The sequence below is a fragment of the Apus apus genome, chromosome 17 (genome assembly GCF_020740795.1).
Source record: "Apus apus isolate bApuApu2 chromosome 17, bApuApu2.pri.cur, whole genome shotgun sequence".
NCBI lineage: Eukaryota > Metazoa > Chordata > Aves > Apodiformes > Apodidae > Apus > Apus apus.
The window spans coordinates 394,952-408,229 of NC_067298.1; the positions used below are offsets into that span (position 1 = coordinate 394,952).

Consider the following 13,278-nt stretch of genomic DNA (forward strand, 5'->3'; position numbering starts at 1 on the left):
TCACTCACTGGCACCCAGAAACCTGGGGTGTAGCAGGATCCTTATCACTGCACCAGGCTGTCTCTTGGCCTGCTGGGACAGGGTCAGTCCCCAGCACCCACCCTGCACGCATCTACCTGCCAGGCTGCTCCCAGCAGCCATAAAATCCCTAGGAGACCAGATACAACATGCAGAGATGTGATGCTGGGACCACTCCATCCCTGGAGAAGATGAAGAAGGATGTCACTACATCCTCTTCATGCAGGGACAAGTCCCTTCCTGCTGGATCCTTTACCACTGCCACCCCTTCTGCTCACAGCCCATGGGCCTGGTTACAGCCACCTCTGCACTTTGTGCCCATCCAGCCCTGACCAAACCCATGCTGTGAGCCAGCCGAGGAGGTCCCCCATGCCCTCAGCTTGCTCAGGTGCTGTGTGGGGATGGCAGGCAGAGAGACATGTCTGAGCTGCACTGCAACCCCCCTTATCCAGGCAGCCAGGCAAGCCAGGTCCCCACTTCCAGGCTTGCACTGCTGGCCTGCTGTCTCATGCAAAGGCACTCTCAGCCAAGGGGACTTCACTGAGTCTCCAGGACCAGTGAATGGTGCCACATTCTGAGAGGGGTGGCTGCTGACCCCCAGGGTCTGCACAGACCCCGGAGGAAGGGGAGCTCAAGACATCAGAGCCCCCGTTATAGACTGCTCTCTGTCTGCATCATCTCCCCCAGAATGACCCATCCCTGGTGCAAGAAAGGGGATATTGCCCCCATTCTGGGGATGGACTCTGCCCTGGTCCTAGTGTCTGGTGGACCTGTCACACTAGGAAACCCCTGCCCTACTCTCCTGAAGGCTGGGGACAGGAATGTAAAATCACAGGCAAGTTTGGGTGAGAAGGGACCTTAAAGACCATCCAGTTCCAACCCCCTGCATGGGCAGGGACACCTCCCACCAGCCCAGGCTGCTCCAAGCCCCATCCAACCTGCCCTTCAACACTGCCAGGGATGGGGCAGCCACAGCTTCCCTGGGCAACCTGGGCCAGGGTCTCACGACCCTCAGAGTGAAGAATTTCTTCCTAATGTCTAATCTAAATCTCCCCTCTTCAAGTTTTAATCCATTACTCCTTGTCCTCTCACTCCATGCCCTTGTAAAAAGTCCCTCCACAGCTCTCCTGTACCCCTGTCAGGTCCTGGAAGGTGCTTCAGGGTCCCCTATCCCAGCCTCGCACTGCGCGGTCTCCACAGCCCCAGAGGCAGCACGCCCGGAAGGACCGTGTCCCAAACCTGCTCCGCTCCGGGCTGCACTCACCTCCCCTTGCATCCTTCCAGCTCCCAGGACCACAGTTCCCTCCATGGTCAGGACGGTCCCAGCAGGCACATGCCGAGAAGGAGAGGAAGGAGGCGGCAGAGCAGGCAGCAGGGCGGCGGCTCCGCGGCCGGGCCGGAGCCGGGCGCTGAAGCAGCGATCGCCGCGGGACCCGCCCCGAGCCCCCAGCGCTGCTGAGCACGGCCCGGCCCCCACCTCGGGCTTCTACCCAGGAAGAGGAAGGGCTCCCGTGGACCCAGTAGCACACCCGGCCGCGGGGAGTCGAGGGATCAGCCGAGGGGAAACGCGGCGACGTTCAAAAGCAAGCCCTGAGAAAGTGCAGCAGAGAAGTAGAAGCAGGTCGGTTCCCTGCTCCGCACCCTTCTCGGCTTTCTGTCCCACTCCTCCCCCCTTGGATCTCTTCCCTTCCCTGCAGCAGTCACTAGACACATTTCATCCCGTAACTGGTTATTTCGCTGTCTGCCAGCTCAGCATGACCGCAGTCTTCTCTGCATTCATCCCACTTCTTTGCAGAGCTGCAAATCCCTTCTCCCTCTCTGCAATACTTAAAATACCCATGGCATCAGCTGGATTTTATTTCATTTGCAGGAAAAAAAAAAAAAAAAGGAAGGGCCAGAAGGGAAGTCACATTCCTCCTTTCAGTCTTAGGTAGCTGAGGTTTTTAGGAAAAACAAAACAAGACAAACAACTTAGTGACTCAAAAAACACCTTTCCCAGGGGTCTGGGGTAGTTATGCCAAGCACCTGTCCATATTCCTTAAAAATTAAGAACTTTGCATTGAAAGTACAGGTCATCCTATAACTGAAAGTTAAGACTTAGATTAAAGGGCTTTGCAGCCTCATCCTCCAATTCCAGACTACCAGGGTGCTGGAGACAGCATGAGCAGGACCTGACTGAACACCAGGTGCACCCCATAAACCTATCCTCAGTGTTCCTCCCCACCTCTCCATCCTTATCCCATTGAACCACCTTCCTCCTAGGCAGGGATTTACCATTTGTGCCATGCTCTGGCCCAGGCCTGCACAGGGCAAGTCACCTTCCCCCAGCATTGTTCTCTCCCTGGTGCTTACAGCTGGGGAGACACAGTGGGGAGAACACAGGTTCCTCTCCTTTCTCTAAAGGCTGCTCAATAGCAGGACAGACACCAAAGATACTGTGACAAGGCAGGTTTCAGCAGATCACACATTACCCTGTTTGCTTTTTGGATATGTCTGGAGGTCCTAGTTAGGGTTGGACAGGCAGAAGGTCATTGGTCCCTGTAGGGCCATTGGTCTCTACTGCATGCAGAGAGCAGGCTGGGTTGTGTCAGCTGTTCTTGTCCTCCATGAAGGAGGATCCATGCTCATTCAGTCCTTGTTAGATTGTTTTAATTACAGCATGGGCTGGCACCCTTATAGGTGTCAGGCCACATCACCTGCAGTCCCAAAGGACCCTGGATCAGGCTCAGTGCCATATGGTCCCACATCAGCCTCCTCCAAGCACCCTGGGGCAACTGCATCCGGAGCAGAGTCAAGGCACTGTCCAGCCACAGCCTCACCACCAAGAGACAAGGAGGAATTTCAGCAGAACTGCCACCAAACATGCAAGAGCCTCTTACAAGTTGCAGGGGAATCCAGGCTGACCAGGAGCAGAGCTGAGTCCCAGGAGGACACCTGGACCATGTCCCACAGCAGCCCAGTACCCCCAGCCTATTCCCTTCTGCTGACCATGACGACAAAGCTCAGCCACGCCAGGCAAACCTCACAGAAAGTGCATGGCACAGCAATGGGATTGCCTCCGCAGCCTGGTGCACCCTCTGGAGGAACAGCCCAGCTCTGCAGGAAAGTACATCCCAGGAAGAGGGTATTTCCCTCTTCACTCCTATCCATGGCAGGAGCTGAAGCTTAGTCCTTTTTAAGGCCTTGGTATGTGAAGATGCTGAGGTGAGACTGAAAGTCCCGTAGTAGGAAGACTGACGTGTCCACCCACACAAGTCATCTCAACTCGTCACAGCGAGTGGAGAGAAGTGACTCAGACTGTCCACTGGAGACATCCAACATGGGGACACACAGCCCCTCAAAGACCTGCTGCTCTGCCTGACAGATTATCAAACACTGTTGGAAATCACTCAAAACCAAAACCCTTAGACTAGGTGAAACACTTGAGACACTGACCCAGCGATGCAGAAATATCTGAAGCCATGAAAGAAAACCTACACCCGAAGCCTTTGGTGGTGGAGCTGGGCTAGCAACAGCTGGGCAGGCTGCCTTGGTCAGCTCAGTCCCACCATCCTGCCCTGGGAACATGTCCACCTGCACCCTCTGCTTCATAGCCAGCCTTGAGGGATGTCTCCTCTCCAAGCTGCCCACTTTGCCCAAGGTCAGCAATGACACAACAGGGCAAGTGCAGCCCATGGTGAACACACTTGCTTTCTCGAGTTATATTTAGTCCCGCTCTAGCGCCAGCCTCTCCACGCCTTCTGCAGCCATGTATTTAGTTACAAATTTACTCCACGGGAACATCTGAGGTTTCCTGTGGCTGTTTATCAGCTCAGCTGCAGGCTGTCACAAAGAAAAACCCACATATTGCCTGGGAACAAAGCAGGAAAAGCTGCTCCCCTACCCGTGCTGCTCTCCCCTCTCCCCCATCCCACCACCAGTTACTGTCCCAACTCCAGCTCTTCCCGTTCCTGCAGCAGATACCCTGGCTTGTTCCCAGCACAAGGGAGGACTGTACAAATACCATTGGCAGCAGTGAGGGAGTTGTTCAGCACCCTGAAGGGAGAGGTGGCTAGTGCTGAGCCGTAGGGGAGACACCCGAGCACGTGGACTCGTGGTGTTCCATCACGAGTTGACAGATGTCCTGTGGAGCAGACCAGAACTTGGCACTGCGGGGCAGCTGCCCAGCCCATGGTTGGGTTTAGTTCTGGGCTGGAGCACAAGCATCAGGTGTAAGCCCAAGGGGGATTTATTCACTGCTCCAGTTCGTTTCCTCCTGGGCAGGAGGAGACCTGCAGAAGAGCTGAGAGGACCGCATGTGCTGTGGACCAGCCTGGAGCCCCCCTTCTGGACTGATTTTTGAGTTTCAGCTCAAAACCTGGCAGAGCTTGTGGTTTCAGACAGCTCTGATATAAAACCAGATGCTCTCCCTCAGGCTCTCACTGCCAAAGAAACACATTTCATGCTCAGCGTTTGTTTCCAGCAACCCTCTGCTGTGCCTCTTGGCTGGTTCCTGCTCTCACAAGGCACGGCCCTGCCAGGAGACCCCTGCCCATGGAGGGAGAAGGCAAGAAGGGCTCTTAGAGCCATTGCACTAACAAAGCACCTTTGCAGCAGACATTCATCTGACCATCAGGACTCAATGAGCCCAAAGCCCTTCGCAAGAGCTGGCGTGGAAGTTGAGTGTCTTCCTGGAGACTTCCTCACCAACGTTTCATTCTTTCTAAGGAAAGAAATTAGTTTTCTGGAAGCATCAGCTTTTCAGATTTAGTACCTCTTTCCATTCCCAGAGTCAGCTTTGGGGAAAAAAAACAAAACCAAAAACCAAAACCAAGCCAAACCAAACCAAACAAACAAACAAAAACCCACACAAAACCAAAACCAAACCAACCAACCAAACACACAAAAAAAAGACAAGAAAAAAAAAAACACAAACAAAAAACCCCAACAGTCAGAAGGAAAAATGTGTTTGGAAAAGTGCTGCCAGGTTTGCTCGAACAGCCCAGGCAAGAAGTGCTGTGCACCTGAGGGGGAGACAAACCTGGACAACCTGGAGGCCAGGCAGGGAGGCTCGAGTGAGGTGGGATGGCCCAGCTGGTCCCTGCCTCCACACAGACTCATTCCCTGAGCTACACCTCCCTGGAATGGTGCCTGCACCCATACAGCCACTGGTGACACAGCCTCTTCCCTCTGTGTCACCAGCTGGGAGAAAGCAGCCTTGTGGTGACAGCACAGCCTCACCAAGAAATCTGGGGTTCAAACAGCAGTTGCAGGGTGTGTTCAGCACCTTGTGCTGCTGCTGAGCAAGCAGCTCCCACCAGGCTGAGGTGAGCTGTGCTCAGGCAGGAGCTCATGAGCTGGCTGAGCTGGTGTCATGAAGTCCTGTGACTGTTCCTTGAAGCGTGGCCAGTAGTAGCACCCCGAGTTACCCGCCTGCCTCATCTGGCCACAGGCATCACCTGGAGACCACACCATCAGGTACTATCATGGGTGTACCTCTATCCAGAAGCCTCAGTGGTAAATCCAGTGCTGTTTATAACTCAGGTCTTTTCTCTCTGGGTGATGTGACAGTGTCTTAGTGCCCAGTTCAGTGCAGGGACACAGAGCTGTTCCCTTCCATAGTGGAGGAACTTTCACCCAGCTGCTACTGGAAGCTACATTCAGATGGCCACATCTGCCAGGGGAGATCAGGGAGGGCAGAGAGCACTTATTCATGGGCTCGGCAGGTCACAGAAGGAGGGTAACCAGAGCCAGAGTGACCCATCATGTTGTGCAAGGCACCTGCCCTGCTATCAGCAGATGACCAGGCTAGTGGTGTGCTCTTGGCATTGTTCTAGCAGTAGACATTTACTGACAGGGCTAACATGGAGCATGGAGAGAAGCAGATTGGAATCACAGAATCACAGAATCACAGCATAGTGGGGGGTAGAAGGGACCTCTGGAGAACATCAGTCCAACCCCCTGCTAGAGCAGGGTCATCTAGAGCAGGTGGTACAGGATCACATCCAGGTGGGTTTGGAATGTCTTCAGAGAAGGAGACCCCACAGCCTCTCTGGGCAGCCTGTTACACTACTCTGTCACCCTCAAAGACAAGAAGTTTTTCCTCATGGTCAGATGGAACTTCCTATGTGCCAGTTTGTGCCTGTTGCCTCTTGTCCTGTTGCTGGGCACCACTGAGCAGAGTCTGGCCCATCCTCCTGACACTCCCCTGTAGATATTGATAACCACTGATAAGATCCCCTCTCAGTCTGCTCTTTTCCAGGCTGAGCAGCCCCAGGTCTCTCAGCCTTTCCTCCTAAGAGCTCCAGCCCCCTCATTATCCCTGCATCCCTCTGCTGGATTCTTTAGAATAGCTCCAGTTAATGCTGCACCAGGAAGACAATGTCAATAATGATAATTTATTACATGGTACAGGCAAAAAGAGAAATTGCTGCTTTCAGTAGGACCATGAACACTCCCCAGTAATGCCAGCCTGGACTGAAGAATCACTCTAGGGCCCCGCAAGCAAAAACTGCAGAGATGACTCCCAGCAGCAGCTCTTCTGGAGAGCTCCTTCCCGAATCACGTTTGATGGATGGTGCTGTCTCCAAGGCATGCCACACCTCAAAATAGCAAGATGTGACTCAGCCAACATGACATCTGCCTTCAGAGCAGCCACTAACACCAGCAATGCTCACAGAAGCAAGAAAGCAACTGGGAAAGCAGCTCCTGAAAGACCCCATATCTGGGTACTAGCTGTGGTCAGGATTAGGAAGGCTGGACACAACCAAAATGAAAGTCCTCTTAGGACAGCTCTTTCCCAAACAGCTGGAGCAGAGGACCTCTCATTTCTTGTGCAAACCAGAGCTCCCCTCTGCCATATCCTCACCAAGGAGATGCTTGGGAGGGTGCTGATCCTGCCTACATCCCATGGCCAGCTGCAATCCCTTATGAAGGTGATGGATAAAAGATCATTATGGCTCTGCCACTGCATGCCCACTCTACGTATTAGAAGGTGGTGGGGAGGTGGGAATTAAGTGTATGACTCCCAGTCACCAGTGGAGTGAGACCATGTCCAGCACAAGCAGGACTGCTCTGGGACAGTGTTTACAGAGCTCCTGGAGGGAAACCATCAGCACACAAAAGAGAAAATGGAAACTGCCCCAAATGGGGATGTGGAAGTTGCTGCTTAGCAATAGGAAGCAAAGTCAGTCTCCTCCCCCACAGCCCTGCCATGAAGCACAGATTATTTCATTTTTATAGCAATAAAAGAAAGAATGTTTCTGTCATGCACAGCTGGAACATAATTGCCCCATAAGATCCAGGAAACTCCAGTAAAACCATCGCTAGCTGCCCTCTGCCATCTCACACTGTGCCAAGATGGCTTCTTCTCTGTTTAATTTGGGGCATCCAGCCAGGAATATTGGCTATTCCAGGATGACAGACAAGCCACAGAAGTGAAGCCTCATTGCTCTGTCTCTTTAGGAAACTAGAGTAAAAGGACCAAAATCTTTTTTTGGGGTACCTATTTTGGGGTAAATTTGAACAGATTCATGTGACTGAGCAGAGGCTGGCCATCTATTTCACCACATTGCCCCATGTTTTCTTCCATTGCAGATGTAGGACATACCTTTAAATTCAGTAGGACCTTAAGCTGTAAAGGCTGAATTAATGTCTCATGGGTTTGGGCCAACCACAGAGGAACTCAGAAACTAGTTGGGAAAGCCTTGGGAGCCACGTTCTCACTCCACAACTGAAGTGTTGTAAGACTCAGAGGTGATCAATCCTTGAAGACCAGAGGAATTTGTTTCTGTGTTCAGGCTTAATCAAGAGACAGAAAGAAAAACTGCTGCTAAGTTGCATGGACACTCCAAGAGCTCCCATGGGAGGGCAAGAACCTCCCAGGGAGGTGAGCAGTCCTGGTGCCATGGCTTGAGTTTGCTGCCTCTGATGCAGCCAGAGGATGCAGAGGAAAATACTCAGCATGAGGGGAGGAAGACTAAAACCTGTGTGTTGCACCAAGTTAGCTCATCTATAACTGTTTTTTTAAGCTCGTACCCCAAACACTCCCCTTTTTGTTTCATTTCTGGATGGTGCTGCATGCTCTCCTCCTTATCGCCACCAGCATCGCTATTTATTGCCACGTCCCACTGCTGTACTCAGGGCCCCCAAGGGACAGGCGAGGCCCCAGGCCAAGTGGAGGGGAAACCAGGCAGCCACACAGCTGCACAAACAGCCTGCACCAGCGTGCACCACCCCAGCCCCCCCTAGAGACACCCAGAGCTCAGCCTCCCCTGGGCTGGGTGTCTGAGCATCTCTGCCCTGCAGAGCAGGGAGCTGGGAGGGGAGGGCCCAGCAATGCTGGGACAGGGGAGGTGATGGCTGGGGACAGCACTGGACAGATGGCTCTGTTCCTCACAACTGGGAGTAGTTTCATGCAGAGCAGTTTCCCACTGAAGCAGCCCCGAGCCCATGCTGGGACTCCCTGAGCAGGGGGCAGGTGCTGGGGTGCATATGCAGGTAGCAGCTGGTGGCCTTGGACCAGAGAGTGACAGCATCCAGACTCCCCACATTTTCTCCAGGCAGCCAAGTCCTCATGCTCCTCCCTGGAACAGTCTCCAGGGTAAACCCCAGGTTTCCCAGCAGGATCCTGCTCACAGCAGGGGAAGCTTGCACAAATGTTCCCTTCCAGCAGAGAAGCAGCAGATTCCTCTTCTCCAGCACCATCGGTGCCCTCTCCCCTAATTCATCTTGAAAAAGGAAACCAAACCCACCTCATTAAAAGTATTTCCAGGGTCTTTCATCCACAGGGATGCAGCACCCCCACACACACTGTAAGACAAACCACTCCCCAGTAAAAGTGCAGCAGTGGGACCATCAGAGCAACAGGCCCCTCAAAGGAGCAGAGGGAAGGCAAGCCAGTGGATGAGCACTGTGTTTGCCCACACACAGACCCCAGAACAAGGTGCCCACCAGGACTCACCTGCTTCACACATGCACCTGAGGTCCCATCTGGTGTTGAAAGGCAGAGTCGGGTCCTGGAGGAGCCATCACAGGGTCTGCTCTGCCCAGGCAGGAGGTCCGTGTGCCTGCTGGGCTGTGCAGGGCGCTTCAAAGCCTGCAAAGTGAAAAGGGAAATGCCGCAATTATTTCAAGACAAATTCCTCACTCATAGAGAAGTCCCTCAAGGAGAAAGCTGTACTCATGTGGGTTGTGCTGGTCTGGTGCTCCTCAGATGTGTGGGTGGCAGAGGGCTCGGCTATGCCCTGCCTCTCATCCCCAGAACCAGCTCTGCTGATCAGGCTGCTCCAGGACTAGTGTGTCCTGGGACAGGGACAGACACGGGGAGCCCTGGCACAGCCTCTGCCATGCCCACAACCACCCTGCGTGGGGCAGCTCCCCTGGGCCTACTGCATCCCAGGGGAGGCTGGGAGAGCTTGAACTTGCACACCCAGCACCTCCAAATAAACAGTGTTGCTATGAGAGACAAAGAGGAGTCTGTCCAAGGAGACACTTTTCCAGGTCCTCATTCCAAGTGCAGTGAGCTGTGCCCCTACCAGCGCCTCCCGCCCAGAGCATCTCACACACATCTGCTTTTGCTCACTGCCAGCCCCTTCCTGGAGCAGCTCCTGCTGGTTGCCAGCATGGGGGTGCAGCCTGGAAAGGGGATCCCAGCTATAGAGATGTTTGATGCACATTGGCTGGAACAGGTCTGGTTGTACTCAGCAGGGAGTCATGTTGTCACTATTTGTCACTCAGTGTCCTGCGGTGAGCCCAGATGGGGCCCCAGGTGAGGCTGCTCAGGGCTGCCGAGGTCCATCAGCACCCTGACATCCAGTGAGGGCTCAGACTCATTTGCACTTTGGCATAAGCCCAGTCTGGTACATGGAGGGATGTGTGGACCTAGCAGACCCAGCCCAAATGAGGAGATAAATGTTTATTCCTGTGGGATGTGAGTGCAGGAAAACCCAATAACATCATCCAGCCCTTCCAGCCAATGACTGCCATGAGCAGTGCTGTCCCCATTTATGGCCAGGGCCTTGCTGAATCAGCTCATTCCCATGAGTGTGACCTAGAGCAGTGCCTGAGGCACTGAGCTCTGCTGGGGTGACTGGGCCAGGGGGGAGAACGTACCTACAGAGGGAGCATGGGAACTACAGTTCATACTGTATTATTTTCCATCTTCTTTTACATGAGAAAAAGCATTAGGTATAGTTACTTACCTGGGCCCCAGATTTAAAATAACCCGCTTCCTTCCTGACTGGGATGGAAAGACAGGAGGAAGCTGTTTAACTGGCTGTCAGAGTGACTTGCCTCCCATTCCCACTCTCTGTGCTGAGTGCCAGGCTGTGGCGCTGGGCAGCGTCACCTCCCCAAGGACAGGAAGGCTCCGGGAAAACAACTGCAGATAACAACATCCTCCTTTCTCCCATCTCATGATCATCCATGTTCTCTTCCGTTCATGAGGGGACACACACGTGTCCCAGCCCCAGTACAGAACTACTGCAGAGCGTCGGCGGTGCCAGCCCAGCCTGTAGTTGTGACATGTACACACAGGATCCTTTTTGCAAAAGCTTTGTCCCTGCCAGCATCAGAATTAGCTTCTTCAACAAGCCCAGGGGAACGTTTTGGGCATCATTGCTCAACAGTTCATTGTCCCATGCCTGTCCATCAGTTCTGATGCCATCTTAGAATCATACAGCTATTTTGGTTGGAAAAGACCTTTAGGATCATCAAGTCCAAGAGTTAATCCAGTGCTGCCAAGGCCACAACTAAACCATGTCCCTCAGAACCACATCTACATGGCTTTTAAACACCTTCAGGGATTATGGTTCAACAAGTACCCTGGGCAGCCTCTGTCAGTGTTTGATAACCCTTTCAGTGAATAATTTTCTTCTAATATCTGATCTAAACCTCCCATGGAGCAACTCTTCCACTATCACTTGTTCCTTGGTAGAGGAGACCAACTCCCCCTGGCTCCAACCTCCTTTCAAGCAGTTGTAGGGAGCAATAAGGTCTCCCCTCAGCCTCCTTTTCTCCAGAATGAACACCCTCAGCTCCCTCAGCCACTCCCGGGCAGTCTTGTGCTCCAGCCCCTTCCCCAGCTCCCTTGCCCTCCCCTGAACTCTCTCCAGCATCTTGTGTCTGTCCTTCCTCAGCAGGAGCCACCCAGTATGCAGGAGCTCCAGCCATGGGCAGGACCCACCACACAGATACTGTTTCCCAGGCAAATGCCAGAGCAAAGTGAGGTGTGAAGTCAACATACCAACACAAGTGGCGGTATGAGGACAAAAGGGTGGCACTGGCTACATGGCACCCCTTTGTCAGATGTTCTCTTGCTTTGGGATGCTTCACAAGCATCTTTCAAAGCCGGGATTTCCCACTTGTTTCTGGATATTTTCAATCCTTGCCTCTCAGCTGGCCACTACAGGTCCTAAATCTTCATCATCCTTATTTTCACTACAATTGGACTCTCTTCTGCTGCACAGCTACAGAAGGAGGAAGCCAGTGAGCTTTCTTGGGCTGTTCCCATAGCACACATGCAGTGCCCCCTCGTTACCATCAACTTTGGGATCCTTTAGCTGAATTAATTTAGCTAAAGGGCTCTTCTGGAGACCTTTTCCACCTGCCTTTTCTGTATGTGCTGCCTCTAGTCAGCAGCAGCTGGATTTCAGCATCAGGCCTTCTCCAAGTGCAGAGTCCTCTTCACTTGTGGCAACACAGGTGATGGGGAGGAAGGGGTTGGTTCTCCATGTTTGCTGTCACAAGCTGCCAATGAGGAACATCAGACACAAAGACACAGTTGACTGTTACCTGAGGATGGGGAACTGTCAGATCCCCCCAGACAACAGAGGAAGGACTAGGTATGGCCCAGATCAAAAAAAGGCTTCAGTCAGAAGACTGAAATAAAAATAAAATAGGAAAGAACAAAAAAAATATTAGAGAGAGAACCTCTTCTGTGGCAAGCAGCATGGACCAAGTACAAACAGCTCTTTGTCTCTGCAGACTCTGTGCTCTGATTTACAAGTATTACAGGAGCACCATGAAGCCTGTACACTTCTGTGCATAAATGGGATACACAGAGTTTGGAACTGGTCAGGATCTCCCTCACAAGGAGGAAGGCTCTCTCTCAAAATAAACAGGAAGAGCTCACCTGAAACACTAATTCAGGAGGGACTTTCCAGCCTGGAGAGGAACTCAGTGCCCAGAAAGGGACTTTCCTGCTCTGGGGGTGAAGGGAGTTCTGGACACCTCCTGTTGGACAATGTGGTGTCTGAGGGGAGATGTAACATTTAGACTCAACTGGATAAGGTTGGTGACAGAGGATGGTGCAAGGAACCTACAGGCTGGGCAGGGTGAAGGAGCAGGGATGGCCATGCAGGGGGGGCAGAGATGGTCATGATGCTCGGGACACCTCTCATCCTGCCCCGGTTTCTATTCATGGATGCTTTAGTTTTCCCTGCTTTCATTTTTCATCATTACATGGCTGCTTTAAAAACATACCCAGCAAGCTGAACGTGTTTGAAGGAAGCAAAGGTGCAAAGAAAACTATGCTGTTGGAGCTCTGATCCTTCTAAACCATCCATCCTGCAGGGAAACCTCCTCCTGGCAGATGTCAAAATCCCCAAAGCCTTAGTCAATGGGTGTTTTTCTTACAGTTTATAAGGAACAGGTCACAAACCAAGCAACATTTTGATGTGAGATCTCTATTTTCCACCTTGGTATTCAACCTAATTCTATTTTTACTCCAGCTTTAGCAAATATAGAATGTAGAGGAATCTGGGGAGAGGAAAAGCCAAGCAAACAGACATTTTAATGGTATTTAAGTTGTCTTTTTCATTTCTCCAAACTAAGCCATCTCAAACATAGTGGGTTTTTTTGGACTTGAAAAAAATCCTTAATAAGGAGACAGCAACATCAGAAGATAACAATAATAAAACATGGACTTTTCAAGTCTGAGCAGTATCTCAGGATGTCCTGCAAGAGTGGAAAACACTCACAAGGGTTGTCAGTGCTGAGGAAGAGATCAGCCACTTGAAACAGTGAGAGACTGGCATTCTGTTCAGAATCTTCAGTGCTACATGCCTGTACCCCAAGGGCTATTCCACTGCTCACACCCCCTGGGATCTCTTTCCCAGAATTTATGGCTCTCCCACATGTACCTAGCTGACAGTTTTGGAATGAGATAAAATCCTTGAGTGCATCGGTTCTGCCAGTGATTGTACACAACAGGAAACAGCTCTTTAATCACTGCTGCACTCATTGAGATGATAAGCTGAGTGGAGAAGCTGTGTCCTCAGC

At 52.2% G+C, this 13,278-nt stretch overlaps 1 protein-coding gene across 2 annotated transcripts in view; it reads right to left on the bottom strand.

The window, feature by feature from the left end:
- Positions 1-1,658, bottom strand: part of PIK3R6 (phosphoinositide-3-kinase regulatory subunit 6) — a 30,337-nt gene extending 28,679 nt beyond the window's left edge. For both annotated transcript variants that reach the window (XM_051634986.1, XM_051634985.1), the window contains exon 1: positions 1,283-1,658. The gene's annotated coding sequence lies outside the window, so the exon portion shown is untranslated. The remainder of the gene's footprint in view (positions 1-1,282) is intronic.
- Between the last annotated feature and the right edge of the window lie 11,620 nt (positions 1,659-13,278).